Genomic DNA, 20,601 nt, shown 5'->3' with positions numbered 1-20,601 from the left:
TTCCTAACACGGTCAATCAACATTGCCTTCCTCGCAATTATAAGGAGATTTCAAAAAGTAATTTACACATTGTCATGGCAGGCAAAGTAACTTTTACTGAATGTTGCACTAGTACGCTACACTTTAAAGTGACACCGATATATTATTTCAAAATTCTTCAACAGAGTCACCAAGTCTCTGGAAACAAGAATCGGAACGTTCTACCAATAGCTCGATTCCTCGACGATGTAAATCATCTCCTTCACCACGGAGTCATCGGAGAAAAGCTATGTGAACATCCACATCGTTGGAAAATCTCTCTCCCCCCCCCCCCCCCAAGATATTCTTTAACTTGCCGAAAAGAAGGAAAACGCTTGGTGCAACATCTGAATTGCACGATGGCTGTTCCCAGATCTTCCCTCAAAAACATTGACGCAAAAGCTTGTGGTCTGCGCGCAGTGTGAGATGTTGAGCTGTCGTGCAAGGGAACAAACCCTTTGCCAAATTTTCCACTTCACTCGTTGTTGTGGACTTCAGTCCAAAGATTGATTTGATGCAGCTCACCATGCTACTATGTCCTGTGCAAGACTCCTCACCTCCGAGTAACTACTGAAGCCTACATCCTTCTCAATCAGCTTGATGTACTCTTCTATTGGCTTAGCCCCCACACTTTCCTCCACTACTAACCTGGTAATCCCTTGATGCCTCAGAAAGTGTCCTACCAACCGATCCCTACCTCTAGTCACGTTGTGCTGCAAATTGCTCTTCTTCGCAGTTCTAATCATTACCTCCTCATTAGTTACGTGATCTACCCATGTATTCTTCAGCATTCTTCTGTAGCACCACTTTTCAAAAGCTTCTATTCTCTTCTTGTCTATACTGTTTATCGCCCATGTTTCACTCCCACACATGGCTACACTCCATACAAATACTTTCAGAAAGGATTTCCTGACACTTAAATCGCTATTCGATTTTAACAAATTTCTCTTCTTCAGAAACGCTTTCCTTGCCATAGCCAGTCTACATTTTATATCCTCCCTACTTCAGCCTTAGTTCTTTTGCTTCCCAAACAGAGAAACTCATCTACTACTTTAAGTGTCTCATTTTCTAATCTAATTCCCTCACCATCACCTCATTTCATTCGACTACATTCCATTATCCTCGTATTGTTTTTGTTGATATCCATCTTATATCCTCCTTTCAAGATACTGTCTATTCCGTTCAACTGCTGTTCCAAGTCCTTTGCTGTCTCTAACTGAACTAAAATGTTGTCGGCAAACCCCAGAGTTTTAATTCCTACTCCAAAGTTTCTTTTGTTTGCTTTACTGTTTGCTCAATATACAGATGAGTAGCATTGGCGATAGGCTACAACCCTGTCTCACTCCCTTCTCTACTAATGCTTCTCTTTCGTGCCCCTCTACTCTTATAACTGCCATCTTGTTTCTGTACAGATTGTAAATAGCCTTTCGGTCCTTGTATTTTATCCCTGCCACCTTTAGAGTTTGAAGGAGAGTTTTGTTGTCAACATTGTCAAAACCTTCCTCTAAGTCTACAAATGCTACAAACATAGTTCTGTCTTTCTTTAACCTGTATTTTACCCCATCCACATTTAGAGTTTGAAAGGGAGTATTCCCGTCAACGTTGTCAAAAGCTTTCTCAAAGTCTACAAATGCTACAAATATAGTTTTGCTTTTCCTTAACCTATCTTCTATGAGAAGTCGTAGGGTGAGTATTGGCTCGCGTGTTCCAATATTTCTCCGGAATCCAAACTGATCTCCTCCGAGGCCGGCTTCTACCAGTTTTTCTATTCTTCTATAAAGGATTCGTGTTAGTATTATATTCTTCTTGAAGTCTGAGGGTAGTCGCCTGTTCCTACATCTTGCTCACCAGATGGAAGAGTTTAGTCATGGTTGGCTCTCTCATGGCTATCAGTAGCTCTAGCGGAATGTTGTCTGCTCCTGGGGCCTTGTTTCGACTTAAGTCTTTCAGTGCTTTGTCAAATTCTTCACGTAGTGTCATATCTCCCTTATTAGCTTCATCTACGTCCCCTTTCATTTACTTAATATTCCCCTCAAGAACATCTCCCTTGTATAGACCTTCTACGTATTTCTTCCACCTTTCTGCTTTCCCCTTTTTTGTTTAATACTGGTTTTCCATCAGGGTTATTGATACTCATATAGGTGGTTCTCTTTTCTCCAAAGGTCTCTTTAATTTTCCTATAGGCAGCATCTATCTTTCCCCTAGTAATACATGCTTCTACATCTTGCTTAGCCATTTTGCACTTCCTCTAGATCTCATTTTTTAGACGTTTGTATTCCCTTTCGCCTGCTTCATTTACTGCGTTTTTATATTTTCTCCTTTTATTGATTAAATTCAATATCTCTTATGTTACCCAAGGAGTTCTACTAGCCCTCGTCTTTTTACCTCCTGGATTCTCTGCTGCCTTCACTATTTCATCTCTCAAAGCTACCCATTCTTCTTCCTGTACTCCTTTCCCCCTTTTCTTGTCAATCGTTCCCCACTGCTCCCTCTGAAACTATTTACAACCTCTGGTTCTTTCAGTTTATCCAGGTCCAACTCCTTAAAATTCTACCTTTTTGCAGCTTCTACAGTTCATAACCAATAAATTGTGGTCATAGTCCCCATATGGCCCTGAAAATGTCTTACAGTTTAAAATCACTCCGTCTTCACGCCACGAGTGGCCTACCGGGACCATCCGACAGCCGTGTCATCCTCAGTGGAGGATGCGGATAGGAGGGGCGTGGGGTCAGCACACTGCTCTCCCGGCCGTTGTGATGGTATTCTTGACCGAAGCCGCTACTATTCGGTCGAGTAGCTCCTCAATTGGCATCACGAGGCTGAGTGCACCCCGAAAAATGGCAACAGCGCATGGCGGCCTGGATGGTCGCCCATCCCAGTGCCGACCACGCCCGACAGCGCTTAACTTCGATGATCTCACGCGAACCGGTGTAGCCACTGCGGCAACAGTTTAAAAATCATATTTCTAAATCTCTGTCTTACCATTACATAACCAGTCTGAAACCGTCCAGTGTCTCCATGTCTCTTCCATGAATACAACCTTTTCTCATTATTCTTAAATCAAGTGTTAGCTATGATTAAATTCTACCAGGCGGCTTCCTCTTTCATTCATTTTCTTTCTTTTCTTCTAATTCCTGAATTATTGTCCACAAGTATCGTACAGACTGGCGTACTTCAGCTGTAGAGTGCATTTCCAGTTGTCGCGACATTTCGCTCGCGCCTTAGGACGCCAACTGCTGTCAGTACCAGAGCGGAACCGTTTCTGCATGTAACCCAGAACACATACTCTCTTCTGAAATTTCGCCACTCTTGTTGCGCAATTGTCTTCACGTGTGACGCTACGTGTAACTTATCTTCTGAAGTCCCTACGTGCATCTCACGAAAGTACAACGAAAGTGATGATCAGAGAGATTCGAGCTAATACGATGTTTTACCAAAAGTCTTTCTTCGCGTACACTGTTTTCCCCACACAATACAACGGTATGCGAAGTACAAGCGTATCTCTAGTGCGGTGGCCTGACACCAAACATGCTTAGTCACTAGCCGTGTCACAAGCAGTAGAAATTTTCGCCATGTGCGTCTTCCACCTGGAATCTCAGTGATTTGGGTAGAACTGTCCTCAGTGATGAGTCCCGCTTCGAACCGAGCCCCGTGAGCAGCGAAGACGTGCCTGGAGACGCCTCAGAGGGTGGTGGGATACCAACCTGACTGTTGCCCGCCATACGGCCCGACAATAAGAGATGCTGGTCTGGGGTGCCATTACATTTTATAGCAGGACCTCTTTGGTTGTCATACACGGTACCTTTACAGCAAAGCGATATTCTACGCACCGTTTTGTGGCTCTTCATGGCGAGCCATCCTAGGCTAATATTTCAGCAGTATAATGCCCGTTTGCATGCGGCGACTTTTTTTCCGCTTTTTTTCGTGCTTGCCAAGCCCTACGTTGGCCATAAAGGTCGACAGATCTCTCCCTAACCGACCAAGTTCGCAGCGTTATGGGCAGGGCCCTCCAACCAGCTCGGTATTTTCACGATGTAACTTACCAGTTTCACAAAATTTGGCACAATATCACCCAGTAAAGCATCCAAAATCTCTATCAATGCCAAGCTGAGTAACTGCATGCATAAGGCGAGAAGTGGACCAACGCATTATTGACTTGATCTATAAATGAAACTCTTGCTCTTGAATAAACCGTCCAATTTTTCTGAAACTGCAATCATTTGTTTGTCTGTACATATACATCACATTTACCGATATCCGTCCCATTCGGATAGTTGCTTCGGAATGAGTTTTTTTCTGTCTTAAGAATGCATATTGCCGGTAAAGGGCTAACGACTATCCCCACGTGACACGTATGCCGCGACTCCTAGGGCTTGCGTCTAGAGAAGGCGGAAATGTAAGCCGTACCAATAATGCCTTCACCGATTTATGATTCTGTTTCCAGATCGCTAGAGCGACGGAAAATTGAATATACGTAGATGATTTCTATGGAGACTGCAACCAAGCGCGTATTATGCTGATACGATGGATGTAAGAATCCAAGTCGTCACTCATTGAGAGTTTTTCTGCTATGACTGCGTAGTTTGTACCACTATATTATTCTGCTCTAATTTATGATACTTGTTATTTCTTGTTCTCACAAGGGGAGAAACGACAGTGCGATCACTGATTTACTTCAAACGTTGTACACCTTTACTACGTCGTTAAAACAATGTGCAAGTAGTAAGGCACAAGTAGTAAGGCGCCAGTTACGAGAAAATCGCAAGAGAACTTTTACGCGCCTATTATACAACGGATGTATCTGTGGGTAAGTGTCGGAAGTTAGAGTTCATGGTGGTCAAGTGGTTAGCGTTCGCTCTTCGTAAGACGAACGTGTATGAAACGACAGTGACACCCGCTGAAACCTCCATTTTTGTTCTTCAAGTATAATCTCTGTGATATTCAAAAAATTTGCCCTTACACTATTCGTTCTTCAACTTTGGCAACGTCTCACCGCTACGCTGCCTTAACTGCGAAATGGGGCCTGCCTCTGTGTCTACAGCTCGAACCGTCGAGGTGCAAAGTAGTTTCGGGTACCTCGCCAAATTGCACGTTTGAGCGATTTCGCAAATTACGACAGGCATAGATTTTCAGCAAAACTCTATGCGTATCTTCATTTACTTGTCGATGGCTATAAATATGTTTCTTGCAATAATTAAATTTAATTAATAACACAGAGCAGTCAAATAACCTGAAATTCACTAAAAGTTCGTTCAAAGGCATGTTTTTTTTTTTTTTTTTAATTATACTACCTCTCAAATGTCAGCTAAATAATATGACCAGTAATAAAAAATACGGTTTAAAAATTAAATTTGAGCAGTAGTCGAACCGTCGCCTCATACATATTCGTTTTACGTGGCTAGAACGCTAACCGCTTGATTACGACGAACTTCAACGTTCGGCACAAACGCACACTTACACCAGTTACATAACAGACGCGTAAAACTTCTCATGCAATTTTCTCGGAACTGACAGAGTAGTGCACCTCACTATTTGCGCATTATGTTGTTTTAATGGCCTACTAAAAGTGTACAAAGTTTGACGTAAATCTGTGATGTCAATATCGCGGCCTCCCCTTGTCAGTTGCCGTAGATCAGCAACACTATCACTAAAACTGACTCACATCGTCTCTCAAAATATCGTACTGCCTCTGGCTTGTCTCTAATGTAAATGCATCACAGTAGCCGGCGGTTGCTGGTTATAGGTAGCTGTACATTGCAGTGATCTCCCCAATGGTCCTGCGAATGCGACGTCTCTGATGTTTTGACATCACAGTTGATCGTTAACACAGCGTAAGCCTACACGTAATTCGTGTGAAATCCGACGAAATGCTGGAACTTTTGGACCACTACATCCATGCTCTGTTCAGTGTCGGGCGTCTCCATTCACTAAATCTGACACAAAACAGGCCCAGTTCATGATGTCATCTTATCATCTGTTGTGCAGCTGAAATTAGCGATGTGTGTTCACCTCATAGGATCCTCGAGTTATAGTTTTAAAAGAATAATCAATACGGGGTTCCCAATTTGAGCCGAACGCTCATAGATGTGGAACTGGTATTGTTTGTTGTTATTATATTTTATGTAGATTAAGAAATATGCATGACTTTCCAAATATTACACATATATACATGTATGCGAAAAATTTTGTGATGAGATCAGGAAGATTCGTGCTACCAGTCTGTCGATGAGAGAATGAATAGAAGTATTGTTACTAACAGATAAAACAAGTATGTGGACTGAACAGTCATCGCTATTACATTAGACTCAAATTTCGGAATACGAGGCTTAGATTTCATAAACTGATTTTCTGTATCATGTTTGCATGCTCAACTTGAATTCATTCTGGTAGCCCAATAGGTTTCCAGAGCGTTTATTTGTTCTACACGAATAGCGTTTGTTAAATCAACTTCTCAGGCTTCATCAGCATGATAAAGTGAGGATATCAATACCATTCTATTATTTTGAATAAATAGAGGGCATGATTTTCCATGGACGTGAATGGAACTGGAGGATGAAGGGGGCACTGTGCATAACGTGGCTTAAAAATTTTATTCACCATGCCAATGAATGTGTGTGAAATTCTTTTTGTAACAACCATCCAGATCACTTGCCTTTTGAAAAAAAGTACGAAGTGAGTACTGATGGAACATTGTTGCACTCCGAGGCTTTGGAGACTTTAAATGGCTAAAAATTTACTATTGAGCCTAGATATATTTTTAATCTTGAACACAGAATTAGCTTATGTTTCGTTCCCAGCTGTTTCTGTCTGTTAGACCCTATGCCACTAAAAGCGGGAGTGGATATAGAGATTTACAAATATGCCAACTGTGCAGGATACAGGGATGTTGTAAAGCCGTTCTGATTTGCTAATTCATTAAATGTAACAGCATTTATACATCTCTTCCCATCTAATAAACATAAAAGTTGCTTCTCATCGACTAAGTAACAAAAACGAATAAATTCATGAGTAGTTCAGTACTATTACTTAACCTTCATTCCACACAAAATCATTTCGTTCACATTAAACAACATTTTAAAACCCTAAAAACCCAACCACGATTCAAATACGATAGATTTTTCACAAGCATTGAAAAGCGATTGTTGTTTAAAATCAGAAGCCGAAATCATGTTTCCAGAATCGATACTGGAGTGTTTACATGACCCACCAGAAGCGGCATTAGGAAATCAATTTACGGAAAACTAGGTTTGTGAGCCCATGAAAATGTAGTGACTTCTGAAGATCTGGAAGTCGTAGGATCAATAAACAATGATAACAGGATATCTATGTAACATGTGCATCAGTTAAGTTGAAGCATTATACAATATGTCAAATTATGAATTGCATTGATGAGAGAAGTAATGGGAAGAGGCAGCGCGACTGCTCTGCTCTGCCAAATAAGGGTCATCGTCCAGCGAGAGCGCCCCTGGAGGGCCGGCAGCCCGCGCAGCACTTGACGGCTGTCTTAAGTGGCGTCCCGTTATAAGCGCTCTCGGGACACTAGAATAGCTGCTTCCAGCAGTCCAGCCACACGCTCAAATGACCTCCAGAGGTCGAAGTAAACGCTGATACAGTTAGCTCCAGAGAGGTTCACTCTCAGCACCGCAGGATCGTAGCAAATAGATATCAGAGCTCTTACAAGAACATCATACAGCTTCGGTATCTCCTTGGTGTAATTCACGAAGGGAGCTACTCCGCATGATTCAGACTGCTTAGGATTAAAGACTCGAACTCGCGTTTTGCCTAGCTAAGTTAAATTTGTACCGGTTGTATGATCTAAATCTACATTACACTTTGCAAGCCTCCTTACGTCTTTACATGTATGGCGGAAAGTACTTCAGATGCACTATATCCCTCGCTAAATAGGCTTTTCCATCAACCTCCTATATTCCGCAAGACAGCTACCGGTGTGTAACGGAGTTTATTTCTTCTACCACCGTCTCTGCCTGTTCCATTCACGAACGATAGGTGGAAATAAATGAATGTCGATAAACCTCTGTACGAACTACAATTTTCCATAGTGATCGTTTCGTGAGACTTCTGTGGAGGAAATAATATTTTATACGACTCTTCCACGAACACATTCCCCGTGAATTTCAACAGTAAAACTCCCTATAATGCACAACGCCTTTCTTGCAGCGTCAACTTTTCTCGAGCATCTCCAAAATGCTCTCATGTCGACGACGATCCTGTGACGAAACGACTCCCTCTTCATTGGATTTTCTCCATCTCTTCTATTAATTCAACCTTGTAAGGGTCCAAGACTGATGAACAATATCAATCTGAATAAGTGTTTTGTAAGCCACACCTCTCGTGGGTGATTTACCCTACCTTAAAATACTCCCGTATCAATCTCCGCCCGCCACCTACTTCTACAATTTGTTTTACTTTGACATTTCACATTAGGTTCTTCCTGATGGTTACTCTCAGATATAGTAGGGTAGTTTTTCCAGTAATTTTTCGTCAATAATGTAACGAAAACTAATGAATTGCTTCGTCTATTTATTCTCAGTGCGTTACATTTATTTATGTACAGCGTCAACTGCCAGGTCCTCGAGCAATCTCCTCTCCTCTCCTGATTTTTCTGAATTTCGCTACCAACTTCTGGCGTTCCTACCTTCCCATACACGAGTACCTAGGTTGCGAAGAGCCTAATGGGACTTCAGAAGTCAGCCACTAGACCGTTTATATACAGGGTGATTAACTATTACCACCAAGAATAAATCTGAAAGTATGATAGGAGCTGAAAATTTTGTGGGACAAAAGTTGCATGGGACAAAAGTTGCATGGGACAACGAGGGCTATAATATGACGCTGGTTTTCCGTTGCTAGGTGGGGTCGCTTCAGAGATATGAAGGTCAACTTTTTTTTTAATAGGATGCTATAGTTTGGTACTTATTTTTATTTTCTGATAGCGGCTATCGAGACGAATCCAGTGATGTGTAACACTTAGGTCTTTGTAGGTCAAAGGAGATCGGAAAGGTGGCATGAACGTCCATTTACAGAAGGTGTTCGAAGTGATGGTCATTGGGATCAATGCAGTGCTGCAATCTTCTTATCATGGATTGAGTGGTATTTCTTATTACATCGGCACTTATCGAAGCACATGCTCTGACAATTCTCTCTCGCATATCTTCAGGTGTAGTTCGAACGTCTTTATGAACAATGCCTTTCACGAATCCCCGCAAGAAAAAATCCAGAGCCCTCAAGTCTGGCGAACGAGACGGCCACGACACAATTCCTCCGTGTCCAATCCATCGATTTGGGAACTGTCTCTGCAACTCATTTCCAACCATCAGCGAAAAATGTGCCGGACACCCATCGTGTTGATACTACATTCTATTCCTTGTTCCTAAAGGTATTTCTTCCAACAACAGACCTAATGTTTCTTTCAGGAATGTAGTGTACTTCCTACCACTAAGATTTCCTTCGATGAAATAGGGGCCTATCATTCTGTCCTCCAGAATCCCACACCATACATTCACCGACCATGGTTTTTGGTGTGCAACTTGCCGCAGCCAACATAGATTTTCATTTGCCCAGTAATGTATGTTATTCAAATTAAAATTTCCATGGTTCGTTAATGTAGCCTCATCAGTAAATAAAATCAAATTAATAAATGTGTCATCCCTCTGAATCTGAAGTTGAGCCCATCGGCAGAATTCAATGCGACGCATACAATCCGTACCAGTTAATTCTTGGTGGAAACTGATATGGTAAGGATGAAATTTATGGCGTTGCAGAACACGAACGACACTACTCTGGCGGCTCATGCCAGATTCCCTTGCGATTTGACGCAAACTAACACAAGGATCTCGAGCCACAGTGGCAAGAGTACCAATTTCCGTTTCCTCGTTAGTAACTTTCCTTTGCCGGATATGTTTCCGATTTTCCGATGCGTTAAATGTCCAGTTGTTCTCAATTTATCACACACATACTTAAATGTACGACGTGTAGGGTGAGTACGTTGAGGATATCTTTCAGCGTATAAGTCTCTAGCTCTCACTGAATATAGTTGGCATTCTCCGTAAATGAGAAGCATATCGACTTGTTCTTCGAAGAAATTCGTCATTCACATTCGCTTGATTCGAGGATACCAGTCTTACCTTTCCTATTAGTGTTGTATTGCGGAACCGTCGAATGGTGTTTACATGTCAATGTTACCTTAGATGGATACGCCGTATTCGGTGAATATTTACTATTTGCACCATATACGAGAGAGAATTGTCAGAGCATGTCTTCGATAAGTGCCAATGTCATAAGGAATACCACGCAATCCATGGCTCTGAGCACAATGGGACTCAACATCTTAGGTCATAAGTCCCCTAGAACTTAGAACTACTTAAACCTAACTAACCTAAGGATATCACACACACCCATGCCCGAGGCAGGATTCGAACCTGCGACCGCAGCAGTCCCGCGGTTCCGGACTGCAGCGCCAGAACCGCTAGACCACCGCGCCCCGCAATCCATGATAAGAAGTTTGCAGCACTGCATTGATACCAATGGTCATCACTTCGAACACCTTCTGTAAATGGACGTTCTTGCCACCTTTTTGAGCTTCGTTGACCTTCAAAGACCTTACTGTTACACATCACTGGATTCGTCTCGATAGCCACCTAGCAACAAAAAACCAGCGTCATATTATGGCCCCCGTTGTCAAGCAACTTTTGTCCCAAAAACTTTTCAGCTACTATCATACTTTCTGAGTTATTCTAGGTGGCAATAGTTAGTGACTCACCCTGTATAGTGTAAATAGCAGTACCCACATCGCATTTCTTAGGGGAGCTTATGAAATCACTTTGGCATCTGCCAATTTTGTTCCGTTAAGAACGACGTTCCATCTGCAAATAAGTTCGGAACTCGGTTAGTGATGTGGTCCAGTGCTCGGCAGTTTCGTATTTTTTTACACGAAACGACAGAGCGGAACCGTATCGAAAGCGTTGCTGAAGTTAAAGAACACGGTACCAACCTGGACGCCGTTACCTAAGACATTCTGCGTACCTTGGACGGACGGAGCGAGCTGAGGATTCATCAACTTGTCCTGTCTACCGCATGAAACGAGAAACAGTGTATGTAATTATGATAACACTTTCATCGTTAATACTTGAGGTGTCACAGTGACTGTGTGACATCTGGCTATTTCATATGATTCATCGTTCCCAGAGGCCTCGTCTCGTAACTCAGTTTGCAAATTCACGGTAGTGCTGTAGCAATAGCCTCTCAAGTACCCGCTTCGAAATTATGGGGCAAAGAGAGGTGGAATAGTGATAAACCTGATAATCAGACCTTTCGGTAATGTACTGAGCTAAATTTTGGCTAAATTTTGACTTGTGCGCAGCCTCTCGTGGAATGAACGGGGAGGGGGCGGGGGGCGGCGGCGGATACTTGTAACACATACAAAACAATATTAAACACGAGAAATACGAAATACAGTAGGTGTTTTTATACACGTGAGAGTTATTCACTGTGAAGAACGTTTATTGATGAAACGGGTCATCATTTTACAAATGTGCGATCAAGACAAATTTTAAATAAGTAAATACATTAATTGTTTGATTGAGAATCCTCAGCCACTACCAATTTTGCAAATAAAATTGTTCCAGAAGTGGAAGAATATGGAATGTTTATTTGTGTTACTACGCTTAAAACAGCTGAACTGAAGCAAACTCCATCCAGAAATAGGTTTGCAAATTACACAGCGGAAAAACCAAGAAACTATGCAGGACGTTTTTCCAACATAATTCATGGGAGCGACATAACAGAACGTTGATACACATTACTACAGATATTGGTGCAGTACGTCCTTGGTTACATGTGAGATCCGTTCGTCGAGGAAGAGTATAAACACTGTCCGATTTAAATGTACCCAAATTTACTGAGGAATCGACGTCAGAGATTAAATGTTTTAAAAGCAGAAAACAGATCTTCTAAACGCAGGTCGTTACTAGGTTGGTGTCTTTGTAACGAACATTATTGCAGGTGTGGAGAGTTTCAGCCACACTGTGTCGTTTTTGTAGATATCAATTTTATTGCTTTGCGGCAGTATTCTGTTTACAAGATACTTCGCACATAACATGAAAACGGAATGAGATAGTGCGGCACATCTCTGGCTGGTGTTGTTGCTTTTATCTCGTGAGACAGCGAGTATGGAGACGGGAGCGTCGTAGCGGACCGCAGAGTCCAGGCTGTGTAGGCTGGGGAGGGAAGCGGCGACGCAGCCACAAGCAGAGCGGAAAGGCACGCCCCGTACGTAAACCCGCGCAGAACGTTCGCCGCGGGCGGCTACGGTGCGTTGCTCGCCTTTTCATCCACGCTGGCGGCGCTGGGAACGAAAAACATCGACTGCCCAAATTGCAGAGTGGACCCAAACAGCTCTTACTTCAAGCTACGCGGCCTACTATCGGAAGGACAGTGAGTTTCTGCCATTGTGGACCGTCTTTTTATAGTCGGTTCTGTACAATTCGAGTCTCTTAAGACTTTTACCTTATTTAGTTTTCCATCCTTAACTGCTACTGAAAATAAGTTTGATGTTTGCTGAGAAATGTATTATACTGAAAAAACTGTACAATTCAATTCAAATTAAATTGTTCGCCGTTTGTTTCTGCCACCTGCAGAACAATGACCCTTGTCACAAACATGAACCTCAGAATACTGAAAACGTGGTCTCCAGATAATCGACGAGTGAAGGAACGTGTCTAAAATAGCAAACGTATAGCATGACGCATCTGCCAAGAGATCCCGAAATAATTTCATTGTAGGTAGAGGGTAAGGGGTAAAATAGTTGAAGACGCTGGCTCTGAGATGAGGAGGTTCGTGTAGTAGAGGAAGTCGTAACGGATCTCACCAAACGAGTCAGAAAAATGAAAAGAAAAAATCGACGCCAAACAACGTTCAGGATTTTACATGGATCAACAACCGAAACAAAATCTTACTGATCTGCTCGATTGTGCTGTTATCACATCGACGCTCAGTTCACAGAATATCGCAGTCGACGATCAGTAGTATAGCTGTGAATGTATGCGTGCAGTCTGCATTGTTGCCACATTTCCAAATATCTCATACATGACATAATTCCATGTTGCCAGATTTGCCCCCTCCCCTCCCCACCGCCCCCACGGCACAGGCCAATTGCCTTGATGTTATATAGGGCGAGAAATTCAAAACCTGGCGGGAAATCCAAGATATTTGAGTTGTGCTAAAGTGTTTTCTCCTCCCCTCTGAAGTCACATCTCGCAGACCAGTTGTCCTAAATGGTAAAAGGTGGGCAGTTTCCCTGTTGGCGGGAATTCCAATCAGGTCACTTGTGCAAAGTATAGACTCCGAGATGATGGAAAAGGGAATATGGGCGTAGCCTGCATGGTTACCACATCACTTCTGCTAAGTTCAGAATCGAAGACAGCCGCTGCGTTTCACTCTGATGTGACAGACAATTTGTCCTAATTTTACACTGTTGGAAATTTTAAAAAAATCCAAAATGGTCACTTGTGCTAAGCAGAGCTCTTTAAAATAGCGGGAAAATAAGAAACCACTGCATTTGCCTACTCCTGTGACGTTAAGAGTTCACTTACCAGAATTTCAAACAATTTGTAAGCAATTCATTTTTTAAGCCCATCTTCTAAAATATAGAGGGTGGACTTAAATATGGAAACACCAAAAACACAACACACTACCTTGCCTTTTAGAGAGTAGGAAAACCGTTAGCATCCACAACAGTTTAGTTTCGAAATGGATAAATACAGGCCCTATAAGGTTTTCAGTGTAATTTTATTATACCGGTCTTCCTATAAAATAGTGGCAAGTTCGGGTAACGATGGTGGAGGTGCATAGCGATCACCCACCCTGCTCTCCTAAGTAGACCATGAAGACTCAATAACATCGAGATGTGGCGTGTGTGATGGTCAGGAGATATGCGATAATCCATCCTCGTACCCACAAAACCAATCCTGGGCGATGCAAGCTCTGTGAACAGGGGTCATACAGTCTTCGAATACAGCTTCACCGTTAGGAACAAAGATTGATCTATGGGATGGATCTGATCAGCCAAAATGGTCCTTGGCAGTAAAGCGAACTTGCACAGTACCAATGGGTGCCACGAAATACCACGATATGGCCGCCCAAATCATCACCGAACCGCCGTCATGTTTCACTATTGGGATGTAAACTCAGGCAGAAGTTGAAAACAGTGTAAAACAAGACTCATCTGACCAAATGACTTTCTTCCATTGCTCGATAGTCCACGTTTTATGGCTTCGGCACCATGGTTTCCCGTTAAGGGCATTTGCATCACTGATGAGTGGTTTTGGAGATCCAGGTCGCCCTGAAATTCCGTAGTTATGGGGCTCTCTTCATGATATTTCGGTGCAAACAAGCTTCGTGAGTGCGACATTCAGTTCCGTAGTGTCTTTTGCAGCTGTTGTCCTCTTATTATTCGTCACAATACTCATAATTGAGCTTCTGTCACGATCAGTTAACAAAACATACGGCCGCTTTGTGTCTTAGCGGATGATGTTTCTCCGTCTTTCCTGTATGCTGTATAAATCTCCGATAGGTGCCTCTTGAAACACCGAGCACGTCGACTATTTTGTTTGCGGAAGCTCCCACCAAACGAGCATCAACAATCTTCCTACAACCTAAACCACCTAGCTTCGAAATAACACAGTTACAACTACACAGTGGCGATCGTGGTCAAGTACAACAGCGCAAACTGCAAGCTTGGCTATCAACTGCATTTATGTCCAAGGATGCATTTCTCGTGGTATTTACATATTTTTGTCCAGCCCCTCAAGTTTTTGCTTTACCTAAAAGTATGCCTCATTAATCTTTACAAATCACACCTGCTGTTCATTGCTAACATCAGCTATTTATGTGGCAACACTGACTCTAGAGTGGATTTAGTAATTTCGTAGTCAGAGGCCATAACATCTTAGGTTTATACCAAGCCTTGAATGTGGAGAAGGTTGCATTTCTCTGCTTCATGAACTGACGCCATTCGTTTCATGATCTAACAGGATATTAATTCAACACTTATCAGATAACATTTCCTCATAGAAAAGTCAATTCATCTACAATACGTCAGACGTTCAGTCAGCACTGTGGAATACACGAATAGTATATAACACGAACGGCTCACTTTAATAAGAATTGCTAAATCTGAACTTATTTAACTGGAATTTTTCAGCTTGTTGGAATCTGTTGTTAAGAGGTTGTCTCATTTAAGGGATGGTAGCGACTTCGCCCAATGTAAGTGTGAAAAATCATAAAAAATAGAAATCAGATTGGTAAAGCGACGATTTAAACCTATTGGCTACATAATGATCTTTCACCTCGGAACGGAATGTTCGCTGTGTTGAAACTCTGCGTTACATTTAAACTATATGTCGTACCGGGATCCAAATCTAGAACCTTATCCTCATGGGCACTAGGCGACTGTCTAAAACGTCTCATGATATGTCCTCAGGAGCTTCGTCGATTCCTTATTCCTATTACATCGCGTTAAAACGTTTTCTCACCTTCGACTTTTTTTCTATGTTCCCTGAAAGGAATCAAGAAACAAACCTACCTGCGATAATGGCTCTTTGATGTCAAAGAGCATGCATCTGAAGATTGTATACACGGCCACGGTATAAACGACTCTGTGATTTTTCGCATTTTGATGACAAAAAGTCTGCTGCATGAACCTTGCAATTAGCGAAGTTTACGAGATTCTCGAGATACACAAGCTTTCTTCGCAGTTGTTTGGAGATATGACGAGTTCTGTTCATTTTTGGACAGATGTTAAAACTGGTTAACTGTGTAAGGCCCGTATTACTGTCGGTTTTCGCACAAACTCAGTTATTGGCGGGTCGTAATGTCTGATTTCCTAAGTGTCTCATGAGTTCTATATATCCAAATCTTCAGTCTGCGCATTTTGACGCTAGCAACCAGGGTAATATGTTCGAAGAAAGTGACGTTAAAAGGCAGTTCTCAGCCATCAGGCCCAACAAACCGTTATTAGCGGCAGAGCACATTCCACACATACAGTCGCTCGGTACCACACTCCTTCACTCAGTTACGTTCTGGTTTTTAACACTGGTTCCCGCTCTTAGACTTAATCGCTCTGCCTATTATCCAGTTCCGAACCGCCACAGTTACGATCTCTAGACTCATCATGCTGCAGTCTACTTTTTGTGCCACTAACTTTTGGCACTAAAGAAACCAAGTGAAGCATTCTACGTTTAGAATTTTGCTGCTTCAAAACTGCCATAATTTCCGTTTTCATTGTCTCTCCATTTCGAACAGAATAAGATTGAAAGTATCATCTTTCTTGTTAACAATCTTAGGAAGAACCACGTGCTTTCTATTTAGATGACTTTCCGACCAATTTTCACGAAATGAGTTATGATATATCAGAGTGCCTGAATCTGGACTCCAGAACTGAGTTATTTCTAATTTGATGTTTTTGCGATATTTTTTACAGAACACTAAGGAAATATGAGGATGATATTTTCACATGTAATAACTATTCATGGCATTAATGGTTTAAAATGACAATTATGTGATCGATTATTGTGAATAAGAAACTATGGTGGAAACGGAATTCCGGTCACGGTTCACTAAAAGTCCACTTTGACGTCAACATAACTGTGAATTATCTTGTCAATGACTATCAGTTTAAGCTATCCGATTACACCTGCCTAAAATTTGAAGAAACATGTTGGACACATCAGAAAACCTTAAAAGCCACACCACATTTATTTGAACGTCACTTAAAATGTGCCGCTGCCGTCTCGTCCGAAATTAAAACACAATCTAGAAAATGTGGCGCACAGAGATCTATGCGTCGCAAGCACCACACATTGGTGGGTCACCTCGCCGGAGCAAGAAGCCCTGGATCAGAGGATTGTGGCCTATATGAAAACGAATGAGGAGGACCTCACCCTGTCTTCGTGGCTGAAAGGAAGTACACCACGGTCGCATAGTCGGCTTTATGAGATGCAGTTTACTATCGGTCACTTACAGCCACTCGTCTTCCCATCGATGCATAACTCTGTACATCAACAGCGAAATGATTGCGTGCAGATGGATAGGACACTGCCCCTTCATTCCCTGAGATACCCACGTGCCCCCGTACCCAGCAGAAAGACACCGAATTCCCCAGTCGTCATAGTCGGAGGAGAGCATCCTGGGTATTCTGGCTACTTTATCTGCTGGGTGCAAGCGTTGGAGAGAGTGAAGGGCACATAGAGAATTGGGACAGACAAGAAGTTTAGTGCTCGAAGCACATCTCATTTGCTTCAGCTCCCGCAAGATCGCATATAATTCCACGTCAATGACAGCAAAGTCTCGAGGCAGTCTGACCTTGAGGATCAGGGAAAACATCAGAGCAACCAACAGAGTGCCCTTGTTTCAACCCATCTGTAAAGACGGCTGTGGAGAAGTGGTGCTCACATAAAATGTCATAAAATAATGTATTTAAAACATACACAGAAGTGCAATATCTCCTGTACTGCACCAAATCTAAAATTACTCTGGGCCTGTGCAGTAATCAGGGTGGCAGATGGTTAAAGCCCTGGATTTTGGGTTGTACTTGCTCCACACCAAGTGACTCCAGCACACGCTGCAGGAGAATCCCAAACGGCACTGGTGCGCAAGAATGATTGGACAAAAGACTTTCCAGAGGTGGGCGAGCAGCAGTATACTATGCAGGTGAATTCGGAGCTGTGAGGACTTCACATGCCTGACGCACCATGAGGAGCTGCCGTCGGATTGTAAGTGGCAGTTTGCCAGCCTCAGCACAGAGACTGGGTAGGGGGTTGCTCCTATAACCACCTGCGGACTGTCCAATCCCCTCACGGAGGACAGCGTCAAAAAACTTCAAATAAGGAAGCTTCACCGATCCATACACCTGCACCCTTAATCTAGCCGCAAACTCATGAAAGACCTATGAAACTGGAGCAGAAGCGCTCTGTCCGCTCCCAAAGACTTATGGCTGAGGCGCTTTATAATGATCACTGCCTTTAGGTTTTTGGCCTTCAGATCTCCCCGTTGTGACAACCACGACAATTTGGAGTAAAAAATGAGGCCCAGAAACACTGAGTGTGTAAGATGTAGAATGGTGTCCATTACATGGAATTCAGGCAAATTAAAATACGGCGAGAAGGATTATAATGAACACACACACATTTCTCTGGAGAAAACTGAAAATCAGTCTTTGCAGCACACTCCTATAACCTCTGCACTGTGAATTGCAACTGATGGCTTGCAGTTGCACTGCTTGAGGAAAAACAGAAAACAGCAAAAAAACGTCCATAAATGAGGAGGACTGTACAGGACTCGTTGCTGTAGACGTGATACTGTTTATGACTATTGCAAAGAGACGAGCACGCAAAACACTGCTCTGAGGGACATCATCCTCCTGCTCAAAACGATCTGACGGCTTATCGGCAACTAGGGTCCTAAAAAGCCGTTGAGACATGAAAGACCATATGAAGATATGGAGGTGGCCACGAAAGCCCCACTGTTGCAGTTGAGCGAGAATACTGTGTCTCCAAGTAAGGTCATACCCCTTACTGCTGTCAAAGAATATGTCAATACAGTGATGATGTTCACATAGGAAAGACTGCCGAATAGCCGCTTCTAGCAGGGTCACGTTGTCGACAACGGACCGAAATCTCACGAATCCACATTGAGAGTGGCTAAGGAATTGTTTGGTCTCTAACAACCAGACTAGTCGACGTTAACCATTCATTCCAGGGTCTTTCCTACACAGCTCGTTAAGGTGATATTCCGGTAACTACTGGGATGTGTGTGGTCATATCCTAGTTTGAGGAGAAGTAGCAAAATTCCCTCTTTCCACGAATCGGGGCAGTGACCTGTCTGCCATATCAAATTAAAACATTCATTGAGGATTTCCTTTGCACTGCTGGCAAAGGTCGAAACATGCAGTACTGGATTTGGTCGTGCCTGGGTGCAGTATCACGAATCTCCCACAGCGACGATTTCAGTTCCCACATTGAGAAACGGTAGTTGTAAGACTCAGAATTGTTGGATCTTAAGTCCAACTTTCCCCTCTCTACAAACACATTGTAGCAAGAAAACTCTGGTTCCTGGCTTGCATGACAGTAATTTTGCAAAATGCTCTGTCACCGTCTGGGCAATGTTTCCAATCGTTCTTCGGAGACAACCTTCTTTCAGCCTGCTTCTATTGGTAAATGATTATATTGATCGGGGATCCTCCAGATAGTTTCCCATACTTTTGAAGAAGTAGTGGAACAGTTGACAGAGTCCAGGAACCTTGCCATGACCTTTTGTTGCTCTCTTTAAGTACGAGGCGGGCCTTTGCTCTCGCAATTTGAAAGGCCGTGAGTTTTTCCGTTGTTGGGCGGTACCTAAACCGTCGAAAAACGACACGCCTGTCGTGGATTTTTGAACAGCGCTCATCTGTCCTCCTAAAATTACCTAAGGACTTTGGGGTTGATAGGTCAATGGCATGGTGGATCACACTGCTCTGATATGGTCTACACATTCGTGTATTCCGTCATGGTGTTTAAACACAGACAGCTAGCTGAACAGTGCCCAGTTGGCCCTGGTGATCATACATTTCGGTGGCTCCTGTTCAAGGAATCTTCCATCCAAATGAATTCACAGTGGGAAGTGGTCTCTGGAATGAAGGTCATCAGCTGCTTCCCAGTGTGCTGAATGTGCAAGGGCTGGAGAGCAGAAAGAGAGGTCGATTCAGCAGCGTACAGCTCCTGAGACATCGAGACGTCCTCCAAGACTCGACCTGTGGGGCAAGTATAATCTGAGCCTCTTAATACAATGTGGGGACTGAAATCGACCAGTAGAAGAAACGGGTGGGGGAGCTGTTCAATAACGCCTGTGAGAGCGTCAGGTCAAGTATGCAGAGGTAAGTACAGGGGGCAGATAGTGATGTTTTCACCCATATGTACTGCAATGGCTACTGCTTGTAGGTCAGTAACCAAGGAGAAAGCAGAGGAGTGATGTGTTTTATTGACGAACACAGCAACCAGTCTTGGCTCTTTCAACAGTCGGGTCGTCCTTTCAATGGAGGGTGTAGCCCAGTAGCACAGAGGCATCAGTGGCTTTCAGATGTGTTTCCTGTAAACATAAGCACAGGGATTGAGCCCACAATGGGTGGAACATCAAACTTGGGGAAAGATGGTCGCCTTGGGATGACTTCGAAATCCATTGGCTCTGAAGCAGAAGCAGCAGAACCATCATGTCGAATGATAGCAACATGGTGTGACGGTCTACCGCTTCTTTCCACGTTTGTTGGAAGCTTACTTGGCAGGTCTGAGTGCAGCCCGCTCGCCAGCGGCAATCGACAGACCTCCAAGAGGACCCACCGAAGTGCTGGACACGCCCGACAGCGTTTAACTTCGTTGATCTGATGGGAACCGGTGTTACCACTGCGGCAAGGCCATTGGCCGATAATGGAAACAAAGTAACAAAAAATCAAGGCAAGTTCATAGGATTTGTCGACTTGGAAAAAACATTCGACAATTAAAATGGTTCGAGATGTTCGAAATTCTGAGAAAAATA

General features: G+C 43.1%; 1 protein-coding gene across 1 annotated transcript in view; it reads right to left on the bottom strand.

The window, feature by feature from the left end:
- Nucleotides 1–20,601, bottom strand: part of LOC126182212 (uncharacterized) — a gene marked incomplete at its 5' end in the record, with an annotated part of 97,967 nt that overhangs the window by 26,833 nt on the left and 50,533 nt on the right. The window lies entirely within an intron of this gene.

This window comes from Schistocerca cancellata, chromosome 1, assembly GCF_023864275.1.
Source record: "Schistocerca cancellata isolate TAMUIC-IGC-003103 chromosome 1, iqSchCanc2.1, whole genome shotgun sequence".
Taxonomy (NCBI): domain Eukaryota; kingdom Metazoa; phylum Arthropoda; class Insecta; order Orthoptera; family Acrididae; genus Schistocerca; species Schistocerca cancellata.
This window is presented reverse-complemented; position numbering and strand designations above follow the sequence as displayed.